Below are 21,152 nucleotides of genomic sequence, written 5' to 3'. Positions count from 1 at the left end.
CCTCCCTGCAGAACTTCACCCACAGAAGTTGAGGCCTTCCCAGGGCTTTTTCTTTGGAGTCTGATGTCTGCAAAGTGAGCGTCTTTCGCCAGACAGTCTGCTCCCTGCTACCTCCCACCCCTTCAACATCTCCAGTCAGAGAGTTAGAGTCCAGAAAACACAGGGGGGATAGCAGGGAATCAGCTGAGCCACTTGACATGGAACTAAGCTCAATCCATTTAGAAGTCCAATTAGAAAAGTTATGGTTAATCACTACTCAGGAGGGAGGGAGAAGCAGAAAAGAAATCTTCTTGCTTAAGAAGTATCTACATCAGTATCTAATCCTAGCTGAAGTTTTTCCCTTTGTGCCTAAGAGAAGTTCACTCAGTTGGGTCCTCTGTGCAGCGCTCTCAAACCGATCTAGCTTTCATCTGATGACCTACGTTATTCAAAAGGACTCTCACGGCAATCAGGAAGAGAGCATGGGTGCTCATCCTCTGAATTGCCTTTTAGACAGCACTGCCACCTCTGACACTCTCAGGGACCCCTACGAAGGGCTACAAGACCCCCTCCACCACGAGGCATTTCTGTATGGACCAGTGCCACCCATTTTATGGCCCATTAAGACCAAATAGCCACCTGGGGAGATGACTGACGAATGAAGAATGGTTAATTGGGCCAGGTACACAGGAGGCAAAAGAAAATTGGCACGCGGTCACTCACACTACTGTAGCTGATTACTCTGGTAGTAAACCTTGCACTCCGAGGCCACATTTGCTTTCCAGACCCAAGAAAAATATGTGTTTCCTCCTGTGTTCATTAAGTCGGTATGAAGACTGGTACGCAACTCCTGAAAATAAAAGAAAAGGGCTTTCCATGGCTGTGCCATCCTCTATGTGCCTCTCCGGCAACCTGCTTCAAGCCCATTTTATTTCTTCTTTCATCACCAGAGCTTTCTGCCAGAAATGACACATTAAGTATTTGGCATTCCAAAATTAATAAATAAATAAATAAATAAATAAAAAGGTGAACAGGGGAAAAAAGCGTCTGCACACAGAGTAGTGGTTGTAAAGAGAGCGAGAGCAATGTCAGTGCCCTTTGGAGAAGAAATTTACATAGGCCAAAGGATGACTGCCAATAAATACTAATATCCTTTATTAGACATTGCATGTCTTAACCCCATTTCCCTTAATGCTTTAGTACACATTTTACCTTGTACGACACTTACAGAGATCTAAAGCCACTTCAAAGAATACAAGAATGTATAAAAGAAGCAAATTTTGATTTCCTCTTTACAAAAGAGGAGGAAGCAAACTAGTGAGGATAGTAACGTGTTAAAAACATATAACCTATTTTTTCAGTCTTCCAACTATCCTCCCTACATACAGTCATGTAGACCTTACAAATCCATAAAATATTTCATCTTTGTCTCCTCCTACAGATCCAGCACAGTTTCAACCTTCAATACAGTGTACAGGTTCCTTGGCAAGTTTTTCAGCAAACAAATTAAAACCAAACTGTCCAAGAACTGGAGCCCTGCAACATGAAACTGCAAAGATTTTTGAAGAGAATATTATACTCCTATGTCAACCAGTTCCAGTAAGACTCATCATACGTATTTACCCGTACACATAAATCTTTAAAATATGAAACCCAAGATATGGTTATTTTTACCTAATCTATTTATATTATGAAAATGAAAATAGATTTTATGTTATTCTAGCATCTATCAGCCTTGACTTCATGCTTCATTTAGTTAAAGAGAAGAGGGAAATAGAAAGCAGCGAATAAAAAGTTTTTCATTAAAATGGCCCCATTTTAGGAAGAACCTGGTACAACTGTCTTTCCGCTGCCAACACACTTCCACACCCCATCCGGACATAAACCACTTTAAACCAAAAACATAGATATACCATTACAGGTTTTTTTTCAGTCTGTCTGTAGAAACTGCCACATGTGCAACTGAGAAAAAGTATCTAGCCCAGTAATACCTTTCCCTTTCCAAGAGGAAATATTTGCATCAGTGTAAGCAAGGTTTAGAAATACAGAAATAAGTGCCTAAAGGCTGAGCTATGTCCATTTTCCACTGACTTCAGAGATAGGACCGTTCACATAAAATGAAGATACGGTTCAAAATAAAGTAAAACGATACAAAAATACACGCTAAGATACAGAAACACAAGTCTTGAACAAGAGAAGAAAGCATTCCGAAAAGCCGTGTTACCACATACCATTCACCTCCTTTTTTACATTCAAAGCATATGAAAGTTCAAGTCCAAAATGCATTGACAGAAGAAGTTGTTCAACTGCCTAAACATCACATTTGACACACTCATTGCTCTTACAGAGTGTCGGTATGAATTTAATCTCACAGAGAGCTCAGAAGACTATGGACAAATACTATCACCCCATAATAATTACCATTTGTTCCCATTTTCCTTCTGTGTATACCGACAAATATGCTTTTTCTGCTTTTTCAACTGAAGCAGCCAATTACCTGCTGTGCTTTGTAAGCTCCCATCCGCACTCCCCAGGAAACGGATAACGTGCCGTGCAGCACAGTGGGGAGAGCTCACTTGGATGCAAAATAATTCGGAACTTGCTCAAGTGAAGTCTCTCCGCTGCATTCGCAGGCTAGGCTATGTGTTAACCGTATTTATTCACCACTGAAAGACTATACTTTACAGTTATAACCCTGGTGAATACGGAGCATTTAAATAACTCTACTTTTGCTGAGCTGCACAAAGGGGTTTTATTCTTCTACCACAGCTGTACACAAAAGAATAGAGTGCCATTTCAAATCAAAACTCCTGAAGTTACTACTTACCAGCTTGTGATTATATATTCAGTAAGCCCGATGAGCTGAGAAGATTTTGTTGCAGAAGAAAAGTTACAAAAAAGCAGGCAAAGTTAACAAAAATGAAGGGAAACCAGCAAAAATCCTCTCTCCATTCATCTACTTAAATGTTCCTGAAGACTAAAAAGGACCTTAAAGAAAGTGCTCTCAGCAAAGACTACATCCTCTTGTCAGTCAAACCCTGCATACTTTCAGCTAGGCATCCGTCCAAAAAGACATGGAATTATTCTATTTTTGTCTCCCAATGCAAGTGGAAACATTTTTACAGATTTGTGGTGAGGATTTCAATTTTTGTAGTGGTCAGCTAGTAGAGGAATGTAATTAAAGACCCTGTTAAACGTAAGACTGTCCACAAAGGAGGAACTGGATAAATTTGGAGATAAATAACAATTCTATTACAAAACGGTCCGATATAGAAGCACAGTAAAAACTTTCAATGAGCTTAAAAATCCAGATGTGATTTACTGGAAGAAAGTTGTTAAAAAATTTTCTTTTAAACAGCATTGTTGTCAGGAGTAGGGGGACAACAACACTTGGCTTTTCAACAAATGTAGACTAATCTTTTTTAATGAAATAATTTTAGTAAAAAAAATATTAACAATTTTACATGGAAAGCTAAACAATTGTTTTACCACCCATGTTATGTCTGGTATGTTACTGTTTTTATTCAACACAGGTGTTTCCTTAGAAGTACTTCGCATTTTGCCTTTTGCTGACTTACAAAATAAACCGAAACCTCTGACTTTGTAAAGTATGAAAATACCTGGAAATTATGTGTTTCACTTCTGTTGCATTTAATTTTTACTCTTATTATATCAATAAGAAAGTATGGTCGTTTCCTGTGTGCTTTCAGCCTGGAAGCTGACACTGAAACTCAGTGTACATCGCTACTAATCCCTCAAGCTTCCCAGATGCAAGACTTTCCTCACAAGGGAAGCTTTTAGCTCAGTCCCCCCCAAACTCTGTCACCATTGACGAGGCTGAACTTTTGTCCCCGCTGCCTTCTCCTCTCTGCTAACTTCCTCACTCATTGCCCCTTTCACACTTGCTCATTGTTCTGCTCCCATCAATCCCCCTTAGGTGTCCTCCATTGCTGCCCTTTTCTATTACGCACCGACACCTCTTTTTAGTCCTCTTCATAGCTCTAAGTCCCTGTCTCCTGTCCTGCTCACCGAGCGAATCCTCACCCTATCCTGCAGTCAGTCTTAGGGCTTCCCCAGCCACCGCTGCCTGCTGGGCTACCTTCCAAGCTACTCCTTAAGTGTAGAAAGCTCTCTCCTGAATTAGTCCATGAAGTAAGCTGGTCCTGGCTGCCATCATCCTTCAAGTCAAAGCCTTCATCCAGATGCACTAGAAGACATTAGTCAACCGTTAACAGTAAGTTGGAGGGCTGTGAAGAACAAACAGTGCCTTTTTTAACAGGGAAGAAAAGAAGCACTCGCTGTCCCACTGTTCCCTCATTCTCCTTACTTACACTTTGCTTTTTTGCTCTGATGTTTCAAATTTCCTTACAGCGTGAATGTCCTTGGGGTAGGAAATATCTCCGACTACATTTTGAATTAGTCTCTAGTATAACAGGATCCAGTCTTTTTACACTGCTGGGCGTTATCGCAAAGCAAACAAGAAATAAGCTCTTTCTTTAACGTCTTGATACTTATTATCCTCTTCCTCAAATCACAGCTCTTGCAAGATGTAGCTTCAACTGAATGAAGAGATTCATTTTAAATTTAGGGATGAAAAGGGGAGAGAAAAAAACCTCTGTGTAGATGGGTGCACATTGTAGATGGATGCACACACATTACCAGAAAAGACAATGGGCTATTAAATCTTCAGCAGGACAAGAAACTTGCTTCCCTTTGAAACATCTCAGGCATGTTACTGTGCAGGTTTCCCTAACCAGGAACATGACATGCTGTCATCCCATCCTTTAAGTCTCATGTTTGCTGAGGGATCCAAGAAGCTGTGAAGGAGAGGAGCATGAGCTGGGGTGCAGGGGTGGGGGCAGAAGGGCAAAAGGAAGCCCAAGGTGCAGCTCTGTTTAGATTACATTTAGGGAGTCAGGATAAGGATAAGGCAGGGTTACCTTCATTAAACTTGTCAGCCCTTGTCTTGCTGACATAGGAGTTGAATTTCTCCATTGAGCACTTAATTACAAGGATCCCTGGAAATCCTTCACCCCTTGCCCTCGTGACAGGTAGAGAAGCATTTTACCTCAGGTAGCGCCACAGGGGTACGCAGAAAACCACAAACTTTCTTCAGCATCATTTCTCACTCAGAGTTTCTGAATAATGAGAGCTTCATCCACTCCCAGGTCCTACGAGCCTGCCTATATCTGCCCTGCCTGGTGCCTACTGGTGGCTATTCCCATTTCCCTTCTCCCGAGGAGCCATTTAAGTCCAACCTTTAGTTCAATCGCCTGGCACCCTCTCCCACAGTAAAACTGTGGCTGGTTTTACAGCTTGCCCCTTCCCGGGCGGCCTTTCTCACCAGTCCTTCCGTGAGCATGGTGGACAGAGTGGCCTGCTCCTTGCACCCACCGCGGGTCCATCCGCACCTCTTGAGCCTGGTGCGGCTGGGGAGAGGACTGCGCCTTCCAGCCCGGGCCAGCAGAGAGGCTTTGATTTACCTTGTGCCTGCCCACGTGCGGTACCAGTTCAGCTAAAGGATGAGCAGTGCCTTTAGGATGAACCAAATGCTATGATTTGGGGAGTTTGTAATTTACCAAAAGACCTGTGCACTTAAGCGCTCAGCGCAGCTCCCAAGCAATAAAAGGCTCAGGGTGACAAACTCCAGAAACCAAAGCTCTCAAGCCCTGTCTTCCTCCCAACAGGGAGTAGCCTGACAGCATTTCCATGCCTTCTCTCTGCAGCGGACAACCCAAACCAGAGAACCAGCACCAACAACCAACACAGGTTGTTGTTAAACTCCACTGCCAGGAACTAATGTTGAATACAATTCCCAATCTTTCTGACATCCAAAATTTAGGAAATTAGTCAAGGCTTTGCTCATGCACCATTATTAATGTCTAATTAACATGATATTCTTGCTGGCTGGCTATCAGCCACTGTTACACCAGTATGACACTGACTTTTAAAATGGAGATACTTTATGGCACCTATTGCTTAACTGTCTTGTTCTAAAATTGCCTGATCTCCAAAATCCATGCATTTTAAGGAGTTCCTGAGAGGCAAAAAGCTCTGGATTAAGATTACTGTTCCATTATTGGTCAGAGTGTTAATTTCCTTCCTGTGATACCAGGCTGCTTATCATTTTTGACAATACATTTAATTGCTCTTGCAACCCCCACAGCTTTTTCATAGGTGCTGTCAAGATTATTTTAATTAAAATAATATCTATACAGAGGTTAATGAAAACTGGGAAAAAATTCCAGCAGGAGTTTGTCATCCACTGCTCTTTATTAGCGGGCTCATGAGAAACCAAATTCCCAGTCCCCACAACTCGTGGTGACCAAGTAGGATGGGGAAAAGAGCCCTGGATGGCTTCCACAGAGCTACAGCTCCAGCTCACCCACTTTACCGTGTACATCCAGAGCCCTTTCCAAAGAGCGACCGTCAGACAAAGTCCTTGGTATTCAGCCCATCCTCGTTACTCTCCTCAGAAATGCTAATGGCCATGGGGCATATAAAATCTCCCTCATATGTCAAATGCTACTTTGATAGCACCACAGACATAACCTGAGATCACCTGTACTATATCAAAGATAAGACAATTTAGTACCAAGAAATGCATTCCTTCTTATACATTTTAAAAACAACTATATGGTACCACATGTGGGAATCCAATGCTTCCAACAGTAAATGCACTCAGACAGACGCACTCACTACAAATTTTTTTAAAGCAGACTAGTCTGCGCTTTAAATAAATCCTGCATATAATTAGGCAAATCGATATCTACTGAGCAATATTTTTCTTTTTGCAGTTAGCAACCCTCACTTAGTACTAAACCATATCTCTGCAAACTGTTAATCTAGTAAATTACAGGCTTTCATTCAAACCAGCTCAGTTTGTTTCTGTGTATGGTTACAACCCACAAACTTTGCAGGCTGTTTCAGTAAAGCTTCTTGCAGTAACACTGGTGAGTGTATAGCTTGCTCGTTACTAATTCTTCCTCCATTTTAAATACTATTTACTCACTGCTTGTGTATCTTTCTTTGTGTGTAGGTGACAAAAGGCACATCAGTCACCTTTTGGAACGCAAAGCAACGCCATTGGAGCCAGACTGATATAGCTTCAGGCTTCTCTTCTAACACAGCTACCTGTTTTTTCTATGCTCTCACTTTCTGTCCCATGACCAAATCACCACTACCACTTGCTTGTTATTTGAAAAACTGGTCACCTCCCCAGATGACCCACCTCCGTGCTGTGAATGTACACCCATACCCACTGAAGAGAAACTGCAGAGACCATATCTCTGTATGGGCAGCAGAACTAGCAAAGGTTGTTTTCCTATAGATTTCCACGCTGTTTATTATACTTCCTAATCTCAGTTCTTTACCATGTCCCGTATCACACCCATTATGGCTCCCCTGCTTCCTTCCGCCAGACCCCTCGAGCTCATCTCCAGATCACAGTGACTGGCAGTTGCTGTAAAAGAAAGCAGCTAATCCCTCACTTTTCCCTTAGCAGAAAACCACCTGGATGCTGATTTTGATAAACTCGTAGGAACTTAGTATCTATGAGGTGTCGGGACCTTACAGACTTCCCAAGTTATATAGCCGTCAGACATGTCTTGCTCCTGCCTGTGAAGCGACCATCCCAATGTGAGGATACGGAGCATGACTGGCAAAAACTCATACTCTGTTCTGGGAAGCAGAGCTCTGAATGTCGTGGCATAACACAGTACAGCTGCCTGAGACTTCTTACAGTCTTACTATTGTGTTACGTCCTGCTCATGTAAAAAACATGCAGTTGTTAAATAAATTATGTATCAATACCAAAAAAAGCCCTGGGAAACTGGAAGAAATCCCTTATGAGGTCACCATTTCTGCTCTTCATCAAGGGGAGACAGAAAACGGAGGGCCTACTGCAAATAAGGAAAAATCAGTAGGCACAGCCGGCATCAGAGATATTTTCACAGAAAATGTGGCCAAGTGACTGGTTCACATCGCATCTGAACACATCGTATCTCCCTTGTCCTGCCTGCAAGTGTGAGTGTTGTTCTGTTAGCAGGAACATTTTTTTAATGTAAAGTTGCCAAACATAAATCAGCCTTGAATAGGAATAATTAGAGCAAGTTAGAAGATTAAAACCATGGGAACAAACTGAAATATGCAACAACTTTTCTGCGGGGGAGGCAGGGGATTCTTGTTCTCACTCACTCTCCATCGGAGATTTTTCTAGTAAAGGGACCGCATTGTCGCTCCCTCTCGGGCTTGGATTTGCTCATGCCTTTTTTGTGACTGTGATGATGCCTCAAAGCCTTTTCTATTAGCCTTTCCCATTATAAACCTTCTTTAGCTCATAACAGTTCAGATGCTTTCTGAAGTAAGGATAAAGGAGCTCTTCACTCCTCACACACTGCAGTGATTCTGATTACTGGGAGGATATTTGAAATGTAATATTGTGAGGAGAGGTGTAATTATGTCTGTATTTGAATGGAACTATTCTAAGAGGCTCTGCAAAGGCAGACTTTCATGGCTGTTAGAGGCCCTTGGGGTCAAGCAGTTCATTAGGAAATAATCAGGACCTGAAAATGGTCTGGTTGTTTTTTGGATGCTTGGCAAATTCCACCACCTTCTCAGGAATCTGGTATTAATTGTTCTCATTGTAAGCTCTCAGCCTGGTCAGTATGCACTGGCATCGACACCAGTGCCCCTTAGCACTCCTAATGGTACCACCAGTGTGCTTTTTTTTTTCCTGGCTACCGGATGTGGCTGCACCCTGCAACTGCCTTCACACAACAAAAACTACCCTTTCTGCTGAGCCTGGATTTCCTTTTCTCTCTCTTTCTTATTGCATCCGATACAAATGAAATAGCAACCCAAATGCTGTTCAGATTAGGGCACGTTTCTTCCTCCCTAGAGCGTATAGCCAGAACCGGCCTCCCAAAAACTTGGAAGGGTGAAGAAGCAGGATAATCTTCCCTCTTTGAACTTAAGGTTTGGATTTTATCCCTTTATGGTTTGTTCCTTCCTATTTTCCTTTTGATATGTTCTCATTTATGTGTGTTCTCAATCCCTGCTTAGCCTTGCTCTGTCCCACCCCCTCAGCAGTGGGACCATTGGCAGTGCCTACAGTAAGGCACGCACCAAAGCCCTTGCACGGTTGCCACTTTAGTTTGCTCTTAATCTTCTGAATAGAAAACATGAGCTTCCTGTCTCTTTTTCTGCCTTCTTCACGTATTTATTCCAGCAACTTCATAGTGTAAAAATATGTTGTACAGGTGATGGAGAATGCCACCGCTGTTGGAGGAAACCCAGCTTTTCACTTGTCAGACAGCCTGAGCCACGCCAACAGCACTGAGGAGAAGGACAGGTTTCTGCATGCTCTTCCCACCCGTACAAGCACTGGGGCCCAAAACAAGTTGTTTAACAAGGATTTTGCCAGGATAGCCCAAAGTTGGTTTTTCTGCAGAATCTTCCTATGTTGTCTTTTTTATGGCCGCAGCGCTCAGCTTGGCTCCCTCGTCCTAGCGAGACCTGCTGGATGCAAAGCTTGCTTGGAAATCTGGCCTGAGGAGTGACCAACCAGTTTTTCAACATCATCTGTTTTGCAAATACTCCCAGCCAGACTTAAGCAGAGTATGACCCTCTCAACATATGTCTCAAGGGAGGAACAGATCCAAGTTTGGGATTAAAACACCAAGGCCCCTTGGGAGCGCAGGCTGCAGGCAGCATCAGCCAAGCACAGGCTGGGAGGAGTGCCAGCAATCTCAAGGGCCATTCCTGAGGGATCTCCACAAGCTGGAGTTACAGTCTCCCGGGAACACACAACAGTGCACCCAAAGCAGCCTGGAAAAATGCTACAGAAGTCACATCGCCTCTACCAAGGTCAGTTTTAATGCAGCAGCTGAATGTCATGGGTCTCGGTAACCACATCCAATCATGCAAGAATGCCAGAGCTGCTGGAGTCCTTCCACAAAAAATGGGTAGTCTCCACGTTCTAATGTCCTCCATCACAAGAAAAAGTCAAGGCTTTGCCATCCAAAAAAAATAAGCTGAATGGCTGGGCAGCCCATGTGCAGAAACATCTGGACTGGATAGGGAATAACATACAGAAAACAGCCAGCGAGAGTGTCAGAAATTCAGAGAAGCAGTAACTAAACATCATCCTATTTAAGCCCTATAGACAAAGATATCACACAAAAAATCAAGACCAAAATTGCAAGCTTGTTGTGCAGGAGAAGTCATGAGTACGTAACTCTTTAGAGTGAATGGTTTCCCATCGCTGTCCCTCAGTGAAGCTCCCTATAACTTATGATGGCTTAGAAGCTCAGAGAATAAAGTACCAAAACCCGGTACTGCTGATACCTCCAGTTATCAGGCAGGAAGGAAGAGGCCTGTGACAGTGGTACGACATAAATATGTATAATTTCAAGGAAACAACACGAAAACTTTTCCATGCCTCTGCCTAGCAAGACGGTCTCACCAAACGGCGCTAGCAAAGGTGGCGTGCGCATCTGCTGTAGAAAATGCAAAGACAGCCATCTTCTACCACGTGAAGTTGATAATATTGTAGTAACTCAAAACCTGAATTTTTAGGAATAACCATGAATCAGCCTCCTGCAAGTTACTATCAGGAAAAAAAATGCCTTTAAGCAGAGTCGTATACTCCAATAGCCATATGCTTAGATATCCAGCAGCAAAGCAAATAACTTTTTGGCTTCTTATGACAAAATATCAGAGTATTTTGCTAAATTTTACTCTAGGATTACAAGGCATCCTAATAAACTTTACTTTCCCTTTAATTAACAAGAAAAACATTGTAATAAATTGTAAACTGTATTTTTTAAAAACATTGGAGGATTAAAAAAAACAAATACTCTGTGACATTTGATGGTGACGCAACATCCGTACCTTGGTCTCAGGGAATTTCAAGTAGTAAAACAGCTCTTAGCAGTAACCACCATCAGAAGGACGCCAGGCATCTAAAATGGGATATTAGCTGAGTTCGATTAATCTGCATATTACTGTATACTTGGATTTTATATTAATACAGTGTAAAGACATTATTTAAGATATGAAGTCTCATGCAGGAAAGCTTGGGTACTCCAGCTTTTCCTTGACTCATTATTGCACAATTGAAAATGCTGCCCTGACTCACAGGCTTATATTCTGTCTACGAGGCTCTGCCTCCTTGAGCACACAGTACAGATGGCACTCAATGAACAGTATTTTAAACTCCTCAGCCCTCACAGCACTGCACGTTTCTCAAACCCTGTGGTATCACCCACTATTTTGCTCTTGGATTTTCTGGTAGCACTCATCACTACCACCTTCAAGCCCAGCCCAAATCTGAAAGGACAGCATGATTCTCCCTACTAGTGCTTCTCTGCCATGAGTGGATAACAGCAATCACATCATTATGCGGTAATTTTGAATCTTTTATTGGTTCCACCAAAGTTTGTAATGGGGTTTTGAAGAACAAACTTGCTTTTGGGAAGATGGGACGGTTTGATTCCAAATTCATCCTACAGAGGGGTTTCTTCCTGTCCCCCTCACCCCCAATGTAATCTTTCTTCCAGAGCTGTAGATTGAAACACGGATTCACTCACCACCACTATCAACAGGCTTCAGCAGAAACTGCCTCCCAGCACCATCCAAAAATAAAACGCCACATACCTTTTGTTTGAAAGGCAAGTTCAATTTTACAGACATTTGGCCTCACCGTCATAACTTTCTCCACTCCAGCTTCTCTGCCTGTGCTGGACACCCTCCTTTAACTTCCCCACTCAGTACATTAACACATCACCGATCATTGTTATGCCGTGACAGCAGTAGGAGTACTGTACCTACCTTTCTGATGAGGCTGTACAGTTCCTCAACTTCCAAAGGCCAGCTGGGAAAATGCTTCATGGACTAAAATTACATTATTGGTATGCACTGGTTTTTGGAACCAGCCCTGTGTTGATGTATTCTGTGTTGCTATAGTTATCTGTGACATTTATTAGGAGGCATCATCAGATTTGACCCAGCAAGCCTGAAGATGGTCTTCTCTTTAAAGACGTGTAGAAGTCCATTGCTTTTCAGCAAAGCACTGGAACGTGCTTTTGATTTTATGTCCGTGGCACTGGCGCATGCACTTAACTGGTTTTTTTATAATTAGATGGACTATTTCTAGATGAGTAATGGAGAGCTACCAAACAGAGTTGTTCCAGTTCATTTATACACGACATCCATTTTTGCAGATGCCTACCTGGGAAAACAGGTCGGGTGTACCGCACGGGCAGGGCTGTGCCTTGCGCTGCTCTTGTCTTCAGGGGTGTTCACTATAATAACTCTCTCTGCATCATTCAGGACCCGATAAATAATTCAGCGGGGTTTCATTACTCCACCAGTCCTGTTTTGTTTACTGGAATATCACCCCGCGGTTCAGCACCCATCTGGCTTTAGGTATAAAACCTGCGGAAAATGTAGCAGTTCACAAAGGCTGGAGGGAATCTTCTCTTTGATGCTGCAGCCCTACAAACTCACGGTACCTTTGATTTTCTGTTTGAGAGAGAAAGTCAACTGACCTGAGAAACTCAGCATAAACTAATCAATACGTACATCGCGTTTCCTTTACAGACTGTGGCAAAGTTCGGTTCTCTCACTGGATTACTCTAAGTTGAAAACAAAACACGTTGGAATTTGGGGAGGTGTTCCAAAGAGCGGCTCAGGATGCTCTGTTCCTCTTACACGTTTAGGGTAAGCCCTGTGAACTTTATTCTCAAAATGCAAACAAAATAAGGCTTGGTCTATACCGCAAAAACTCTGCCAGTAACCCTCCCACACACTAGTAGACACATGGATTGTAACATAAAACACAGCAGGATTTCACCATCACGGAAATACTGTGTAGAGGTGAAGAGAAGTTACCAAATATTTTGTCCAGACCAGCCAGACAAGTGACAATCTGAAGTGTATGGTTATTACACTGGATAGCAATGCTCCTGTGCCCATGAACTTACCTTGGACCTTTACCATTTTAAAAGTTACTAGTAGTTCTCTATTTAATGGTTAACAATAGGAGCTCCTGCAGAATATAAGCTTATTACTAAACTATTCTGGATTAAAAATAGGAAGCATATATTAACATCTTCAGTTAGATCAATAGCAATACAAATAATTGATTTTCCTTTAGACCATCGGCAAAACCGATAAAAATCCAGAAAGATATTTCTGCTTTTCAGTCACTTCTCTTCAGAAAGAGAACAAAATCAGTTTGAACTTGAGTAGCAAGTGCCGTTTTATGCGAAAAGAACAGAAAGTTACTCTGACTCACACACACACCTCTTGATAACGAGTTATACCAGAGGCTTTCTGTGTCTCCCATGCCCTCTAGCTTCTACAAGATGTATTTACCCATCACTGTCTTAACCTGAGCACGATTATATAGTATTCTATGCAGTCACTAAAAACTTACTAAAACAGAAAGTTAAACGCCTTCCCCTCGCTTCTTCCGAGACACAATTTTTACCTGAAACTGAAACAAAGACATGAAAATGTTTGTCTACATTCTCGTTTATATTAAAGTCACTTCATATGTCTATAGCAATATAAATGTGCTTCATAGGTACACATTAGATTTATATTAATGTGGGGTCCTCTGTGGGTGCTGTAAAGGCGATTCAGCTCGCCTGAGAAATGCCACCTGAATTCCAAGAATTGGATATATCGGTCTTGAGTAAAAGAAATGAGTCGTGAGACATATGGGATATTACTTCTTAGTCTGACTTAATCACAAAGTTAAATAAGGTCATTAAATGGTATGCATCGAAAAGCACCTGATGTACAAATCGCAGTATTTTCTAATCAGTACGCTGGAGGCTGTACTTCGTGAAGCCCCATCAGGTTGAATTTCTGATTAGAGAGCAAAACGCGGGAGGGAAAAAATGGGCCCATACAGAAAGATACCCCTGGTGTCCATAGCTAGAGATCCTGCAGCCTGCAGGAGAACGTGATTTTCTTGCACAGTTTAGGCGGGCTGGTGGAGCATGATCAACTTCAACCTCCTGGCTGTGAGAGACAACACAAGTTTGCTTTTGCTTTGACGTGTCACCAAGAGCTTCGGAGCTAGAAGTGTGTTTCACCTGCCAAATTACTAACACCTGTAAGAGTAGGGGCTTGAGCTCAAATCCCACCTGCCCTATCATTAGAGTGGCGCCAGTGACAGACCTAAAAAGTGTAGCTGCTGCAAATGTTGCAAGGAATACCCAAATAAGCAACAAAACTTGTGGTGAGGGGAAATACTGGTGATCAGAGCGGGAGAAAGGTCTCAGGGACCCTGAGGCTCCCTGGGTCGTTGTTCTTTCTGCGAGTGGGAAAGAGACCAGACGCAGTGCTAAGGCTTCTAGTTACAACAGCTGTAGGTGCTGTTGTTATAAGGTGGTATTCCGTCACCCTTCAGAAAGTCACTGGAATAACTGAATAGGGACACTAATCCTACCAAGAACTTCAGTCACAAAGACGTTTCAGTTAGTTAAATGCTAAATGAATGTGGTTTTAAAACATGTAATTATAAAACCAGTGCTTCGACACCCAAGGAGCAAGATAACACATAGCTCTGCCACTGTCTAGTGGAAAAAGGTATAATATAGACATTTTGTCTTCTTCTGAGAAGCTTAGATAGGAAAAAGAAGCAAAAGGCAGCTTCACATAATGCAAATAAAACTTTTGCACATTGAAGTGTGCAACCTTACCAGGAATAAGCTTCAACTAGAAATAGAAAATGCATAAAGTTTATGAAAAAAGCTTTGACTTCACTGTCAATGTAGGTAAAGTGCTTCAAATGGCTTGGTCTCTGATCTGCTCATCTGTAAGTCTTTTAAAGGAAAACTAAGGCAGTTTTTGTTTAAACTCTGCAATTCCAGTATTTGAAGGTCAGATCTATTTCCTTTTTCCATTTAATTCTCTGCTTTTATTACATTAAGAACACAAATCAATATTCATTTTCATAACTAATTTAACTCTTTGATAGTGTCTTTAACTATAGAATGATAAAGAAGACTTTTCTAGCCCAGGAGGAAAGGACTGCATTAACTAAGAGTAAAACTTGCTTGGAAAAAACACACAAACTCAAAAACATCACTGGCAGCATTGTCTTCTTCAGCCTCTCTAGGGGAACCGACATGCTAAAAACTGTCTCTAAGCTGCTGAGCCTCTTCCATAGATAAAATCTGCCTGTCCACATGGAAGTCACTGCACTGGTATTGTCATCCTTCCCCCGATGAGCTTGCTTGGGAGACGTTTGCAGTTAACAGGCCATTCCTACCCACTAGTAATAATGACTATGATGTTGTTCAATGTAAAAGCATGGTTATATCATGAGCTAAAAATCAAATTATAAATTATCTATGTAACTATTTTAGGAACATATGCTAATTAGAATAATTGGCTCCCTCCACAACAAGAGACAGTGAAGACCTAGAACAGCCTTTACAGCATGTCAGCAGAATAATGGGCAAATTAATGTGGCTGACATAATTGATTTGGACTTTCGAAGTGTTTGCAAAGCTACGAAGAAGCTATAAAGTCTCCAAATAGCCATAGGATTAAGTCCTTTTGTGAAGCTGAAATGGCCTGAGAGGGAGCAAACAAAAAGTAAGCAAAATATCTGGTTTTCTAAACAGCAAAAGAAAAGTGTTCCTTATGATCATGATTTACGACTTGCGGCAAAGCTATATAGGAAGACAGCTGACGGTGCGACAAATGCAGGTCAGTGGGACCTAGCGGGATGGGGAGAGTTGGGGTCCATGGGCTGTCTCCATCGGCCCTGGGAGAGGAGCAGGAGCCACCCTCCGGCACGGCCAGTGCTCTGGGCCACAGCTGCTGCGGGGAGGACGGGAGCTGGTGAGAGGCAGCGGAGGAGCACACAGCTACGCTCCTCCTCCTGCTGTGGCAGAGCTGGCACCTCGGGGGACAGGCCATGAAGTGCGAAGCAGCCTTTATACAGCTCTCTCCCGGGGGCCAAGAGGAAACACGTCGGCCGCAGGGCAAGGCTGGGGCTCCAGTCTGGAGTTATCAATCCCCGTCCCTTCGCTGTGGAGGGGCAGGGGCACAGCCTGCCTCTGCGGCCCCTGCCAGCCCTAGGGTAACCTGCCAGCCCCTCGCACCAGGGACATCCAGCCTTTCTGACCCGACTGACAGAGGGGACTTTGAGATCAGAGAATGCCGGCAACACTTGACTAGTACCGAAGGAGACAAAACACCGTTTTAAGAAAAAGAAGGTAACGCACTGAAAACACTAATCTGACTGTCCTGTCCACCTTCCCGTGCTCTGATGTGAACTGTGGCCTCTGGGGGAAACGCCTGGGGTGTCGGGCAGGCAGCTCACAAACAACGCTGCTTACTGCATCCACAATTCGTAATTACACAAATTGTTTAGCGTTTAAAGCCCTCATTGCTTCCTCTCCTTTGCTTCATCTCAGAGTAATCTCCTTTCTATAGCATAGCTGCCGGTGTCTCAAGCTCTTAGTTCTGCTGGCAATCTTGAGAGCGGTTACCCGAGACAGCCTCGGTAGGGGTTACTCAAGACTGTTGTACCTATGTCCTACCATACATGACTGTCACCTGCAGACGGCTGCACTCCCTGCCGCGTAGTCTCCTCGGAGAATACTGGCTTGCAGACTCTCAAAGAGCAATTGGAAAATCAAATGGATTTCTTACATATATGATATATGCTGTAGTTCATGGACGCTGAATAGATTAATGCAGTGTTAAATTGCCTCATGTGCTAATGTGACAAGATGCTCTTAGGAAAAGCCATTGAAAAGAACAAGAAATGTGGCACAACAAGGGAAGAAAATAGAAAAGCCAAACCAGAAAGAGTGTAATCGGCTTTTGTGGACAGCCAATATGAGTGTAATGAAGTACCAAGTGGGATCTATGAGTATTTTCTTACACATTAGGGGGAAAAAAAACCTGCCCAGAGGTACGCATTCAGACTTTTAAAGGCAACATTTGCTAATAAGTTAGCTGGGATCACACTTCAGCCCCAGCCAAAAGAGTAATTCTTGCAAACAAGAATTGTGATAAAGCCAAGAATAGAAAGAAAAGATAAATGTTGCAATGATTCTTATTACTCCAAGGAGATGGATCAGAAATCTCCTAGACACAGTATTGCAATGTTTGGCATAATTTAGAAATGAGAATTATTTACTTTCTGGGGGGCGGGGGAAAAAAAGCTACTATACTCCTTGGACATTTTCTGCAGAAGAGAACAACTTCAGAAGACATAAGGAGCATCCAAACAAGAGGACAATTCTGTGCAGAACAGGGGAAGGATGTGGTGCCGTTTAGAACAGTAAGGAGGCAGCAAATGTATGCGCCATGTGGATCCCTTCCAGCAGCCAGGGCAGCGTTCACCTGATTGCCAGAAGCTGTGAGCGCGATCAGCTTGGAAAGAAGTTGCCAGCTCTCAACATGGGTGAGAACAGGCTTGAAATGCCCAGTTCGTCTCTAACAGGTATTCTCCTGTTCTGAAATCGTTCAGCCAGGAAAAATGCACAGACCCAAATTCTCCAGCGTGTTTTAAACTCTTCACCTTTTAGACATGTTCAATCTGCTAATTAGGCATGACAACGCTGGATTAGATAACCAATACCAAAATTTACTACTGCCTGCTGTAAGTTGCTTTTGGCAGTGCTCAGTGTCAGAAGCAATAGCATTAGCTCTGCTCCTTTCTCACACTGCAGATGATGGAAGCTTTCAGGAAGATGAATTAAATTCCACTAACAGAAGAAGCAAAAACGGAGCTAAGTATCTGCAGAGGGCCACAGTGAAAATCCACTTGGGTTATTTCAAAACGATGCTCTACCAATACATGCAGCAATGTCCTGGTGCATGATCCTGAACCAAAAAGTCAGTCGGATCTAGGAGCAGGAGGCCACCTGTCCCTTGGCAAAAAGCACGCAGCTGAAGAGCTCCTGCCTCTCTGTTTTGGCAGCTGCAAATGCCCATGGGGACAATAAGCTGATATTAGCTCCTCTGTTGTCCATCATCTGGTACCGCATCAACTGGCCCACGCCTGCCTTATACCTGATCGGGTGCCACAGCCCTGCATGGTGGCTCTGGGAGCCCATGGGACCCTGGGGAGCCCACCACACCCTCCTGTGTGTCCCCATCCCCGCAGCCCGCTCCAGCAGGCCAGCAGGTGAGTTTGCTTCATGGCATAAGCCCAAGTGGCCACCCCTGCTCACCCACCCCATGTCCAGCTGGGAGCTGCAGTCAGCAGCAAGACAAAAGCAGGAGCAGATGAGTAAATACCTGATCTGAGAGGGATCCCTGTATGCCCTCACTGTGCTTATTTGATGGCCACAAGATGGTGCTTTTTTACTTCCCATCAGCTCAGAGCAGAGGACTGGGCTAAATTCATAACCTTTCCTGGGCCCACATGGTGCTTATGTCCATATCTGTACTGGAAAACCAAACCGCTAGAAAATAAACTGCAAAATTAAAGCCCCAAAATTCTATAATGACATGAAGACAGCCTACAATAAGTTATCCTCAGATATTTCTTTCTTATAAATTTCTTCCCCTTTTGCCTTTACTTGCAAAGTACACACCCAAAGCCTTCCTTTGCACACAGCTTAAATAAACCCTAACTGTTAAAGAAAACACATACTGAAAAACATCTAAAAGCATCAGAACCAAACTATAGTCACGATGACACTGCCTCGCAAACAAGAATAAAAACAGTCGTGCATGACGGATCTGTATTGTCTTGGCTGACTGAATACTAAGTAACTCAGGTTTGGTGCCACACGCACATGCTGCACCAACGTTACATTTTCCGCCAGCTTTCAGCATGCCTACGATGGCAATGTAATTAAAATGGAAAGGTAAGTCCATTAGAAACCATACTTTCGCTTATTAAATGTTAATTCCAAAATAGATTTTCTCCAGGGTAGAAGTTTAGGGTTTATTTAAAAGCTGACAAGTTTGGATAATGTTATCAAGAACAGCACTTTTAAAAAATGGAAGCAATTTCTGCCACTTGTTCACAAAGTCAATCAAAGCCATTGACAAGCTTCTAGCGGCTCTGCAATTCCTTCTGCCATGTTCACTGCCTTAAAATTTTAAAAATTAAAATATTAGTGTTTACATCTCTAGTTTTGTCTTGTTGCAATAATAATCTGCTTTTCCTAAAGCTCTGAGCAACTGAATTTTGTGGTGAGGGGTTTCTATCTCTTCCCATCATGGAAAAGGATGTGAGGATACATCCTTTTTTCCTATTCACCTTTGCTTTCATAGTGCTATGGCCCCCTCTCCTTCACGGGCACCATTATTTGGTGAGTGTATTGCATTGCAGTGCAGATAGAGATCTTAAAAAGAGACAGAAGATAACAACAAGAACAGATCTTGGGATATGAAAGTAACTATTTCTTCCTAAGGAAAAAAAAAACAGCAAACAAACCAAAAAACACTTATCAAAAGTTTCACCCAACCTTCCTCCAACCAGGACAATGTAAAATCCGGCACTGACACTACCAGAATCTGTTTTACACGTTGGGTTTGTGATTTGGTGTAAAATATTAGTCTGAGGAAATCTCTTTGTCTGACAGAAAAAATGCTTAACTTTGTTAAAGTGAAAAGAAGGACTCTTTAGAAGAGATGGGCACTATGGCTGTCATACAATTACACGAAGCAGCCTCAGGTGTCTCTGAGCAGAGAATGGCTGTAAATGGAAAAAACAAACTGCCTGAGCATTAAGACTTTAGAGCCAGAGGGGGCCCATGAACACTGCCTGGCTTCTTGATGAATACGAATCATTAAATTACATGTGTTCATCCCAATAACTGTGCTCAGGCATTTTACCTTGGAGAAGATTAAGCTGTTGGCTGCTGTAGTAGGGAACAAATAAGACAACCTGCCACCTGTACCCAGAGGCTCTGCAATGACAGGGAAGTGTGTTACTGAGGTAGCCAGGTGATCTTGGAATATGATCCCCACTTTGTGCAAAGGAAAATGGGGAAAAATACCCAAAACCTGACGAATGCTTCAGGCTCCAAAATTGGCAGCTAGGTCTAACCCAACCATCCTCGTTGGAGGACAGAGGTCCACCATGAAGGTATAGTACACCCAGTTGCAGACAATCTTAAATACTTGAGAGGAAAATGGAAAAAAGCACTAGACTATCTCCGGGCAACAGATTCGCAAGCCAAGTCTGAACATCCCTCCTTTGCCCATTTAGGCATCGGAACTTTTCCCTCTAAACTGACTTATATCTTCTACAAGGTCTGCTTTGTACGCTGACTTACCAGGGCTGGAATGTTCCCCAAGGAGTAAAACCAGAGCCACGAATGAGCGTGGTATGGAAGCGTCGTCACTGGACGGACTTACTGGCTATGTCTACATCTGGTTGGGCACACTTCTCTTTGCTATTACACCTGCAGCAGAGACAGACAGAGGTATCACGAGAGCCTTAACCTCTACTTTGCACGGCGAGGTGATCTTCATCTGAACTGATGAAGCCGATTTTAGACTCCAGCTGTGGAGCACAAAACAAATCTTAGCAAATATCTGACTCAGCTACTAAACTGAAACAGCAGCAGCTTTGAGGAGGAAGTTGGCAGCACCACTTAGAAGCCCATGGATTCCTTCCAGCTACCCTCTTCTCCACTCGCTCTAATTATTTATCCCTGATCCCTAAATAGACTCTGTTTCATGATTGCTTAAAAGAAATGTACATTTCCGTAGCTCCTTTTTCTCCCCCTATCTAATTCACTTCTTTGACCTTAAACAAAAATCTACAAAGCTTATTAAGCCATTTCATCTGAACTACATCCTGCATGAGACATTTAGTCTTAACCCACACATGATGAAATTTGTCTCTATGGTTTTATTAAATATAACAGTGGCTTCTTTTTGCTTTTCTAGCAGAAATCTCACTAAGTGGTGTCCTTTTGAGCTACTGCTTTACAAATATATATATAAGGGGCAGCTATTCTTTCTGTTCTGAACTTTTGACTTAAATCCTAGTGTTTATAGTTAATAAGGCTGTAGCAGATCAATGGACCACCTGATCTGCACTGATGTTGGGTTAGCGCCCAAGGTTGCCATGTGTTCAAATGAAAAATCAGTTTCTCAATCCAAGTGTATCTAAAATACTTTTTTTAATTTTGCGTAAATTCACAAATGATACAATATTTAAGTGT

At 42.8% G+C, this 21,152-nt stretch overlaps 1 protein-coding gene across 3 annotated transcripts in view; it reads right to left on the bottom strand.

The window, feature by feature from the left end:
* INSC (INSC spindle orientation adaptor protein) overlaps positions 1–2,945 on the bottom strand; it is a 142,996-nt gene extending 140,051 nt beyond the window's left edge. For 2 of the 3 annotated variants that reach the window (XM_054201254.1, XM_054201255.1), the window contains exon 1: positions 2,807–2,945. The gene's annotated coding sequence lies outside the window, so the exon portion shown is untranslated. The remainder of the gene's footprint in view (positions 1–2,806) is intronic. The other variant, XM_054201256.1, reaches the window with a different exon arrangement.
* Positions 2,946–21,152: the final 18,207 nt, after the last annotated feature.

Source organism: Rissa tridactyla, chromosome 4 (genome assembly GCF_028500815.1).
Source record: "Rissa tridactyla isolate bRisTri1 chromosome 4, bRisTri1.patW.cur.20221130, whole genome shotgun sequence".
Classification (NCBI taxonomy): domain Eukaryota; kingdom Metazoa; phylum Chordata; class Aves; order Charadriiformes; family Laridae; genus Rissa; species Rissa tridactyla.
Note: the sequence above shows the minus strand (reverse complement) of the source record. Positions and strands in the feature narration are given on the sequence as shown.